The following is a 10,798-nucleotide window of genomic DNA, read 5'->3' as shown; positions in this document are numbered from 1 at the left end:
CCAAGCAGAGGTGAGGCCTACAGGCCTATAGTTATTTGGGTTGATCTTGAGTAATGGCTTGAAGTAGATTCTTTATCATGAGAAATGGAAAAGTAACCAGCTGTGGAAAACTGAGCTGTAAACAGAAGCATCAAGACTTGCTTGGAGAACAAGGGAAAGCAGTGGAAGGGAATGGGCATTTGGATGCATGCTAGTGGATATAGGGCAGACTGTTGCCTGCCTTTTAGTGTTCATGGATCAGAGCCTAAAAGAGAGGGAGAATTTGCTTTCCTCGGTAGTGGGCTACAAAATGGGGGAGAAGGAACTGTTTCTCTCTGGAGCAAAGGTGAAAGAAGGAAGCCCATGGAAGACAAAGGACTATGGTTGTGGCCTACAAGAAGCCAAGGGCATGTTCTCTTTTAGACTTTTGAAGACCATGGCCTTGGATCTGTCTGCTGGTTGGAACTTAGCTGTCTACTGTGAGGGGAAACTGAAAGAGATTCACTGACATGGGACTGGGTAAGTGTTTGCATTGCATATCTTGGGGAAATGTCACTTCCAATCTTTCTTAAATCCTGTTCTCTGCTTATTATAACCACTAAGTTATTAAGTTTCTATATATGTGGTTCCTTCAAGGGCTGAACAAAAGCTATGTGGTAAGCATTAGGGGTATAAAGCTGTTAGTAATGCAAATGTTCTCTCTCTTGTTTGTTTGTTCCTGTTTACATGAAATCTTCAGGCTGTAAACAACCAAGATACCTCCTTTTCTGATTTAGAATTGTCTCTAAAATGTATGGTGGGGACTAGTCCTGTTATTTGTCACAGATGAACTTTCCTTCCCTGTATCAATACCATGAGTCAACAGGGTTCACTGACTTAAAACAGGGCAGCCCATCTGAACAGTATCTCCAGTAGTAGAATGGCATCCCATTGTTTCCAGATAAAGTGCAATAATTGCTCTGGTTACAATGAAACCTTTGAGCCAGCTTTCTGTGGACAGGGATAATTAATTAAAATTCACCGGTTGTTATGAAACCTGCCATGCTTTAGTGAATTTCCTCTGAACAAAATACCTGAGAATAAGTAAGAACACCTGAGGGGAAAGATGGGTAATGATGGATTTCTGAGCACTGAAGGATGTCTCTAACATCCAGAAACAAAAGCCCAAAGCCAAAAAAGTCTTGTAATCAATGTCAGCCGGCCTGGGGACAAAGCAGGGAAAATAAACGGTTCAGTCGACTGGCTACTTCTCATTATGTTGTACGCATTATCCCCTCCAGGTAATGGAATCTGTATAATCCTTTAAAATACAGGCACCTGATGTAGAAGACAAACACAGTGTATATGGGGCAGGGAGCTGGTAGCAAAAGAGACAGATTTCATTGGGACATCCAAGAATTAAATGTGATAGAATGGCACACTGCCATCTGAATGATGTTTTATGGAATGCAAATAGGCTTTTGTCTGTTGCTGAAAAGATGCACATCATTCATTTTAGACTTAATTAGGCTTTAATTTAATCAAATATTGGTACCAAAGCAGACCTTGGAGAGAGATTCTGATATTAAAATTTTCCAAAGGCTGATGCCTCCCACTTTTTTGAGAGGTTTCTACATGGTTTTGTGCTATAGTAAATCAGCTCACTAAGCAGTGACTATACAATGTATATGTCTTCATTCCTTCACAGTAGAAACACAGCCTTTTGTAAAACTTAAAACATTTGAATCAGACCTTCTAAAAAAAAGGAAGAGGAAAAAAAAAATCATACTGTGAATCACATTCTTTAACTCTAGGAAATGCAGTAGTTTTTGAACTTTTTGTCATAAGATAACAGTAAAAATGGTATTTCAGGGATAGTATGAGATTAAAGACATCTTTCACTGCATTTGGAAGCTGTTGCAGGACTAAGGGTTATTGGCAAATGTATTTTAATCTTACAATGGGCACAGCAAATAGAAAATATAATGGCTCCATCCATTAATACATTTGGCTATATATTGATTAAAAATTGACCTATCGTAGGGGTTGGCAGCCTTTTCAGGCTGGAGTGACCGAGTTCAGCTCAGAGGCATGGAAGAAAGGGAGTCCTAGGACCCAGCTGCCATTGCTGTTTTTCCCCAGGGCAGTACTGAAAGAGCTCCTGCAACCACTTCTTCTCCCTGATGTGGCATGTGGAAAGTGTCTGCTATTGAAGCCCTATGGTTGTGGGCTGGATCCAATGGGTCCATGGGCTGGATCCAGCCCCTGGGCCTTGATATATGCTAATGTAAAGCTGCACTCTCGCCGTCTGTGTTTTAAGTTCTGTTCTGCTTGGACCAGTGGAATTCAGCTTTCTAGAGTGACAATACCCAGGCCTCCAATGTGGCTGCTGCATGGGCCACCACTCCCATGTCTTAGGAGAAAGTGGGAAAGGGAAGAGGAAGGTGGCTGCCAATGCCAGAGGAGGGGAGGGAGAGAAGATGACTCAGTTAAGCAGTGCCCACTATAGGGCAAGAAGGGAGGAAGACAGCTTTTCTTTGGTAACCAGTGTCCATGTAGGGCAGTGGGGAGGGAGCAAACAGTTGAAAGCTGTGGGGGAGATCAGTGGCAGGGAAGGGGTCATTATTGGCTGAGCTTCTTGCAGCTGATCTCCTGTGCTATGGGCCAGACCCAGTCACTTTAAGGGCTGGATTCAGCCCAGCAGCTGTATATTGAGTACCATGATTGAGTATCTTTAGATTAGGTAACATTAGATGAGGCTTTGAAAGATGTGGAAGTCCTTGATGATATGTTCTAGTTAGGGATACTGTTGTAGGATAGTGTTCATGCTGGTGTAGAATGTCAGCATGAGTCATAAGCATTAAAACAATGTTTTGACAAGTTAAAGTGGGGTTAATTTAATTCTGTATGAAAGCCCACAGATCCCTTCACAGTGCTATTTATTTAAGGATCTGGATGCCACTTACATGTGAAAAAGACAAAGAATCAAAGACTTATCAAAGAAAATTTGGGTTAGTGTGTGTACATATCTGCTGGTTACTGCTTTTATTAAAAAAATGAAACCCATACAACTGATCTTAAACTTCTGCTTTGCATTAACTAATTAATTTTCAATTTAATTAAAGCTGGTTGACAATTGTTGGCATAACAGACTGACTTGTATCTTTTTAAAGGCTGATCAAAAAAAGGAAGTCCTTGGTCTTCCATTTTCACTTTGAAGGATGTGATTTCAGGCTGGACTGGTTATTCTAGTGTAGCAAAACCTCCAGTTTTTCTTTTGTAATACATATATATGATAGATATGCATTCCCTTCCCTAATTATTTCTGGCTTTTCTTTCTCTCCCTCTCTATTCCCTATAGACAAGCATAAATGAGCTCAGACTTAGGATAAGCTTTAACATTTTTATTTTGGTAGCAAGTTTTTGGTTTTGGTTATCCACTGTTTCATATTGTAGTATTATTATTAGGTTTGTATTGATTCTTAATGTTGTATATTGTATTATTATCATTTTTGTATTGATTTTTATTGTTTCATATGGATATTGTATGGTTTAGGCCTGTGTTTGTAAGTGAACCAAAGTAATGTCATGTTTCCATTTTGTATGTCAAGTCTCCATCTTGTGTCCTCTGCTCGGGCATCCCCTGTATGAGTCATGTATCCCTCCCATGTAAATTGGTTCCTGGATGAATGAGAGTGATTGGGAATGACTGAAATACAATGATAGCAGGCCTCTCCTGAATGACCTATAACGACTGGGCCATCACCTTGCATTGATCCATCCAGGAACCACAGACCTCACCCAGGGACAGAGACAAGAACCCAGCATTTGAAAGACAAAAGATGCTGCAGAACCAGCAACTCTACCATTGTACCCCACCATTACAGACAGCCAAAACTGCACATCCCTGCATGGAGCGCACATGCTTAATATGCCAGGGGCTAGCCCTTGCCTGGGCATGCATCCTGTCACTAGGGTCACACAAGGTCTGCCCCTATAAAAAGGGGCAGTGAAGACGGACCCAGTGGTATGCCCTCTCCATCTGGACCAGCACCATGCCACACCACCTATCCACCCAGAGGTCCTGCTGGCGACCCCCCTCTGGACAACACGTACTGGATAAGGACCCCTTTCCAGCCTGGATAGGTGGCTATCACCTCCACCCTCTCTTCAACCAAGGGCTTGGACTCAGCTTCTCTTTCCCACCTGGACTCCAGCCCTTCCACTGAGTCTCTTAATTCTGCTGCCATTGTGAGTGCATTGTTACGCCTCAGCTCTGTATTCTGGGGCAACCCTGGCACAGGATACAGTCTGTCTGACTCACAAGGACTCACCACCCCCCTCCCTCCCCTCCTCTACCTAAACGAAACTGATTAAGATGCAGTGAGAGACGCACCTAAAACTCTCCAGATAAGGGTGATAAGAGTGAAACAACTGCCCTAGGTCTCATTTACATCCGAGATAAAACCAGATGACCATTCATTTACATGAGAGATGGAAAACAGAAAGCCTGAACCAGAGACTGCAGTGAATTCTGGGACCAGAGAAGCAGGAGAGCGCTGCATGATGGGGAATCTGTGCTTCCAATGTTAATTAACCCATGTTCACACACACCCAGCTCAGCATTTATCAGACCAGTTCTAATCTGGATTTGCTAAGGACTTTCCCCCCCCCCCCCCCCAGACACACACACACAGCTCTAAGTTTAATAGGCATCTCGGGCTGTACATTCCCCGGTCCCACTATGGGAGGCCTATTTAAACTCGATTGACTAAAACTCGGTTGCCGGGTTAGGGAATGCTGAGGCAAGAGACCGAGTCCGAGAGGGTACGGGCAACATTTGAACAATGGTTAAGGGTTCATCACAGCATCCAGCCTGCTGGAGCCCTAATCCCAGGTGTTGTCGTATCTTTCCCGAGATGACTGGTGGGAGTCCTCTCCACAAAAGGTTATGAGCACCCCAATAATTGCTTTAAATCTGGAAAAGTCATGCTAAGCTGAGGCTTGTGCACAACAAGTAAAAATCCCAAATCCTGATGCTGCAAGCTATCTATTGTTCCTGAAGAAACCATGAGATATCCCATCAGTATATCTGCCATCCATAGGAATCTCAAGCTGGCTCCCAAGTATTTGGGTTACTCCCTAATCTTAAGTGTTTCCTGATTATCAATCAGTTTCCTGAGATGGTCCAAACCAGATAACCCCTTGTCAATAGAAAAGACAATGATTTACACTACTGAATTGAGGGTATAAAAATCTGTAAGTGTGTGTGCTTAAAAAAGAAAGAAAGAAAAAGAAGAAGCAGGAGGAAAGAGGGAGAAAAGGAAAGAAGAAGAAAACTCCTGTGCTGACACCATCCCCTGTCATTCTTGGGACGCTGGAAGAACAGGTCATCTCTCTCTTCAAGGACTGTGCTACGGACTGTGCCTGTCAGCTTTGCAGCCTGAGTACCGTGGACTAGGTGAGACCCCAGCGTTCTCTCTCATCTGTCTAGGCATAAACTTCTGAACCTGCACTGTATTAGTTAAGCTTGAGCTAAGTTTCCCCAAATACTTAGTGAAACCAGAATATTATTGTCATTGTTTGTGTTTGTTTTTCTTTTGCATGTCTATTACTACTAGTACTATTATATATTTCATATGCTTAGCAATAAATAACTTTTATAGGCAAACTGGTAGTAATTGGGTATATTTTTCCTTCTCTGCTTCTTTTTCCTCCTGTGCTCTGCAGCAACGCTTCTTTTACCTATGCTAAAGATCCCTGTGAAGCCTAAATTATTGTGGGGTCTGCTCATCAAGAGGCCAAAGATTGGGACGTGCTGAGTTTGAAACACATAAGGGGATCAGCTTGTACAGGCTGATTGACCCAGTTTGACTCAGACGTGCCCTTATGAACTGAATGCTGGCCCATGAGGGTGTCAGCTGGACACCCAGCTGGATTCAGAGGGATTCCGTTTACCTGTGTGCTTGTGTCTGACTGCATTTTATTGTTGCTCTTATGAACTGATTCTTGGCATATGAGGGTGTCAGCCTGTCCATGCTGATCAGCCCGGCCAGGTCAGGCGTGTCACGTTAACTTGTATGTGTTTGTGTGTATGACTGATTTGGTGACTGGGACTGGGTTCCTCCATTGAGATTGAGTCCTGCAAGATAGCTCCACTGGGGGTGAGGGCTTGCAGAAGGGAGAAATACAGCTCCGTATAGTAACACAAGCAGCACATTGACAGAATCACCAAGACCCTAGAAACTATCCCTAATAAATGAGCACACCCCAAAGTAATGGGCAAATTTGGTAACAGCATGTGTGTGTGTGTGAACCAATAACTTCATGGGGCTGTGTAGTGTGTTGTCGGTTTAATAAAACTGTTATTTGGACCCCTAAGTTGGGTTTTGCTTTACTATGGTTTGGCCCTGCTCCAATCTCTGCTCCTCACCCCTCTAACTTCTGTCTCATTTCTCCCTCTCCTGCTTCTGGCTCACTGACACCTTTCAGGCTCTCCTGCCACTTTTCCTGTGATTTTCTGCTCTCCCCCTGCTCCTACTGCCTTTTCCCTGTGACTTTCTGCTGCCTTTTTCTGCTTTTCTGCTGCCCTGCTGCCTTTCAGTCTCTCCTGCTCTTTTTCGTGTTATTTTCTGCTGTCCATCTCTGTTTTCAGGCTTCCCCCACACTTTCTGTAGTCATTTCCCCACCCCACCCCAGCTTCCCAGCTCCTCGTGGCTGTCCTGCAATTTCCTCCAGATCCCGGAGCCTTTCTCCAGCTCCCAGCACCTACTGCCGCTCCCTGGAACTTCTCTAGCTGCCCCAGAGCCATCCTCTGGCTCCCTACACCCAGAGCCCCTCTTTAATGCCCACACTTTCCCTTAGTCCCATTTTCCCTCTCCCCACCTACCTTTTAAGCTCCCCTGTAGCTCTGGCTCCAGTCCCGGCCTCTGTGCTGGCATTGCTCCCCTCTTCTATATGCTTTGGGCATTGTCTTTTAAATAATTAAGATCAATTAATCTAAAGTTACCCCTGAGCCTCAGTTCTTCAGCTCAGGCCCCTCTAGTCTACTGATTCTAATCCTGGTCATGGTGACTTTCACGCCCAGAAACTTTCACTCCCTACACTCCTACTTCCTTACTGTCACGGCAGGGTCCTTCAGGAGGGCCGTGATCTCCTTGAGGTCCCTCGCTCCGTGTCAAGGCCGGCCCAAGGCACCCTCTTATTCTCGCCCGCCACGTCTTGCTGGTAAATATAAGGTTGGGAGGCTGCCTATGACTCCCTGGGCACAGCTACTCGGGACCTCCGTCCCTGTGTGTTCCTGGACCCCCTGGGGTCTCCTGGTGTAATGGGTGCTCCCCCAGCACCCTAGCCTTATGGGCTACGCGTGGCTCCTACCACCCCTAATACCACGCCCCAAGCCTTGCAGATGTAATAGACATTGGTGTGTCTGCACGCCTGCTTCCCGGGCCCTTCTTCTATAATACGCTAGTCCCCTCTGGGACGTCCCCTCGAGCCGCCGGTCTTTTAGGCCCACCGCACCACTACCCCCTCTAGTACGGGTTCACCGCGCTGCTACTCCCCGTCCTCTCGGGGGCAACCGCAGTACCTTGCCCTTCTCTGGGATGCTGTACTGCTAACCCTTTCTGTCTGGGTCCACCACAGCACCCTTCCCCTGTCCTGGGTTTTCCATGGTGCTAGCCTGTTACCGGGCTCGCTCCTCCTGTCCTGGGTTTCTCAATCGGGCCCCTCTCGGGCTCCTCAGTGTGGCCCCTCCCTGGGGCTGGGGTCTATGCACCCCGCAAGTGATGCCCTTGCTGGCGTCTGCTGCGCCCGTCCTGGGCTCCCTAATATGGCGCTCCCCCTTTTTGGGGCTTGCCGTGCCCACCTCGAGCTTCTCAGTAGGCCAATATGGCACTCCCCCTCTTTGGGGCTCGCCGTGCCCGCCTTGGGCCCCTCAATAGACCAATATGGCGCTCCCCCTCTTTGGGGCTCGCCTTGCCCACCTTGGGGTCCCTGATAAAAATCGCCCCTCTCTCTGGTGCTGGGGTCTACGTACCCCGCACACAACCCGGGGTCTGTGTTCCCCGTCCGCAACCCACTGGTTGCACCCGCAACCCACTCGCTGCGCTCCTCACTGCCAGTTGCGCCTGCACTGGCGCGTAAGCTGCGCCTTCACTGGCACTGTGAGAATAATGCACCTTCCTGGCGCTAGACTGCGCCCTCACTGGCGCTGGGGCACCCCACCCCTATGGGGTCCGTATGAAGCTCAGCCGCTCCTCTCTGAGCTTAACTGACCTCACGACTGTGCCCTGTAACTCTCAGGGCCTAGCACGCCCTCACTGGCACCGGGGCCTCACACTCCCTTGTGAGTCCCCGATGAGGCCTCCTCCAACCCCTACAGCCTCACCCAAACCTCCGGTTGTAATACAAACACTAACCAAACAAAACACAAGCCTCCTGGCTGTAACTTAACTTAAGGCCGCCTGGCTGCAACAACATAGCTCCTGCGCCATCCTTCAGCCTGCTCAAGCAGTACTCGCATCTTAGCCCCATGAGCTCCTGCCTCTCTGGCTGCTGGCAGGGAACTGCTAGCCTGGCCTCAGCCCTGGGCTTTATAAAGGCCAGGCCCTGCCCCCTTCTGGCCAGCTGATTCTTATCAGTTTCCCTGGCAACCTGCAGCTGCGTTCGTTATCTCCGCTGGGGCCCCTTATGCACTGTCAGAGCTTCTCCTCTGGCAGCTTTCCCCTCTCTAGGAGTAGGAGCACCGAGGTGCCCTGCGACACTTACCTTAACCTTACCACAGGTACTCCAAGCGTGTGTGCATGCACGCATGCGCGCGCGCGCGCGCGCGCACACACACACACACACACAGGTAAGTTCCTAACTTGGATGGTACAGTGTGAGTGTGTGTGTGTGTGTGTGTGTGTATATAATATAGCTTTGTGTGCATGATATATGTATTAGTGCTCTGTGTCCAACTCTTGGGGTGTATAGTGTATGTGCTTGAATTGGTGATAGGTATGAATGCGCCTAGGCTGGTTTGGATGTGTATGTGCCTGAGCTGGTAGTGTGCATGTATATGCACCTAATTGATTTGTGTGTTTGTATATGTGCAATTGTGTCACACCTTCCTGTCTAACAGTGCAATATTGAGATCCTGAGAGTTGGCCTGACCCCACAGGGCAACACTAGGACTTGATTCCTCCAGATGGAAAAAAGTAGTTTTAATGCTGTTCCCTAACTGAACTACTGATATCATGGGATGAAGGGGAATCCTACATGAGCTTGGGAATTTGAAAAGCTTGTTAGCATATTTTACATTCCAGGGTACGAGCTTTTTATTATATGAAAGCTATAATAAGAAGCTCAAACTCCAGTAATGAGCTTTCTATTATAAGAGCATGTAGATAGACTGCAAGAGTCTTCCTCCCTAGGTGGAGGGAGTTGGTTGTTTAGCTGTAGAAGAATATGTTGTTTAGCTATTCTCCTTTCATCCACTTCCAAGACACTTGCTCTTGGCAGGACAGGAAAAAGTTTGCCTTAATTTACAACAAAATCAGCTTTGTGGGGCAATTGTAGTAATGGCACATCCATGACGGCAAATACTGAGAAGGAAACTGAAGACTTCCAAAGACAAATTGCAATTTGTGATTAAGCAAAAACTCAGAATTTGATTAGTAACAGAAACTTCCAAAACTGTTACAATCATGGAAGTACGTACATGATAAAGAAAACCAACTTTTGCTCCACAAAAAGCAAGGTATTATGACCCAGTTTAAATTTGAAGTATAGGGAAAACCTGTTGTGGTCCCCCGCCCAGCTCATTTCTAGCTTTATGTATAACACTGTTCAAGAAAAAGGGCACTTAAGAAGAGTAAAAATTATTGGAATGTTTTAAGCATGGCTTTCAACTGAGTTTGACAAACTCATTCTTCCAGCATAGGTGGGAACAAACTTCTAAAAATGAGTTTAAAAAAAGCAGGGAGGACTTGCTAACCGATGTATCTTGGATGGTAAACTGTGCTTGTTCTGGTGTTGTGGGGTCTACTGTTGCCTGGTTAATTTTTTCTTCTATAGAAAATATTATAACGTGGGAACCTTTTTCAGTAATGGCAGTAAAGGCTATAAACTAATGGATAAAAACTTTAAAAATAGGCCTGTTATGTATGTTCCTCATTCACATTCATTCCTCGTTTTCTTAAATTATGGACTTTAAAAATGGGACACCTAACAGCATGTAGATTTTTCCCTTCCATCTTTCATGCCTATAGGAAAGGCGTCCTAACCTTTCATGGGCACATTTGAAATGTCTATTATATCATAAGAAATAAATGCAATTAAAATGCATTGTATAATCAATAAAGATATTAGCATAATCTGTAGGAAATATGCTGCTTTCAGAAACATTTTCTTTTTTCTAGCATCTTAGAATATGTCTAATCCTTTCTAAAGATCCAGAATATTGTATACAATTTCTTCTTACTGACAGCTTTTCAGTCTTATTCTCTAATCCTTAAATAATCTTAAACTATAAAGGAGACTTTAATACAGAGCAACTCATCTTCATAAATAAATGAATAAATATTACTGCAAATGAAGATTGCTGTAAGACTGAATTACTTTGTCTGGCCTCTATTTTGGGATTTGGTCCTGAATTTCTTTTGTATTTGAAATGCCCACTGATTTCAAAGGGCCTCTTGAATTCACCAGGAAATAGGGTAGGAGCTCAGTTTAGAATAATGTATATCTGTGAACCAAAAGGCAAAGCTGTTCAACATGTGGGGCTTTCATTTTGCATACTGGTTACAAAGTCATGTTGAGTATACAGATGCTTTAACTTGCCTCACGTGCTGAACCG

General features: G+C 45.4%; 1 long non-coding RNA gene across 1 annotated transcript; it reads left to right on the top strand.

Moving 5' to 3' along the window:
- The first annotated feature begins 326 nt into the window (after positions 1 to 326).
- On the top strand, positions 327 to 4,634 carry LOC132251418 (uncharacterized). Its single transcript, XR_009463446.1, has 2 exons — positions 327 to 498; positions 3,744 to 4,634. It is a non-coding gene; the product is annotated as an uncharacterized LOC132251418 (long non-coding RNA).
- The last annotated feature ends 6,164 nt before the right edge of the window (positions 4,635 to 10,798 follow it).

This window comes from Alligator mississippiensis, chromosome 7, assembly GCF_030867095.1.
Source record: "Alligator mississippiensis isolate rAllMis1 chromosome 7, rAllMis1, whole genome shotgun sequence".
Lineage (NCBI taxonomy): Eukaryota > Metazoa > Chordata > Crocodylia > Alligatoridae > Alligator > Alligator mississippiensis.
This window is presented reverse-complemented; position numbering and strand designations above follow the sequence as displayed.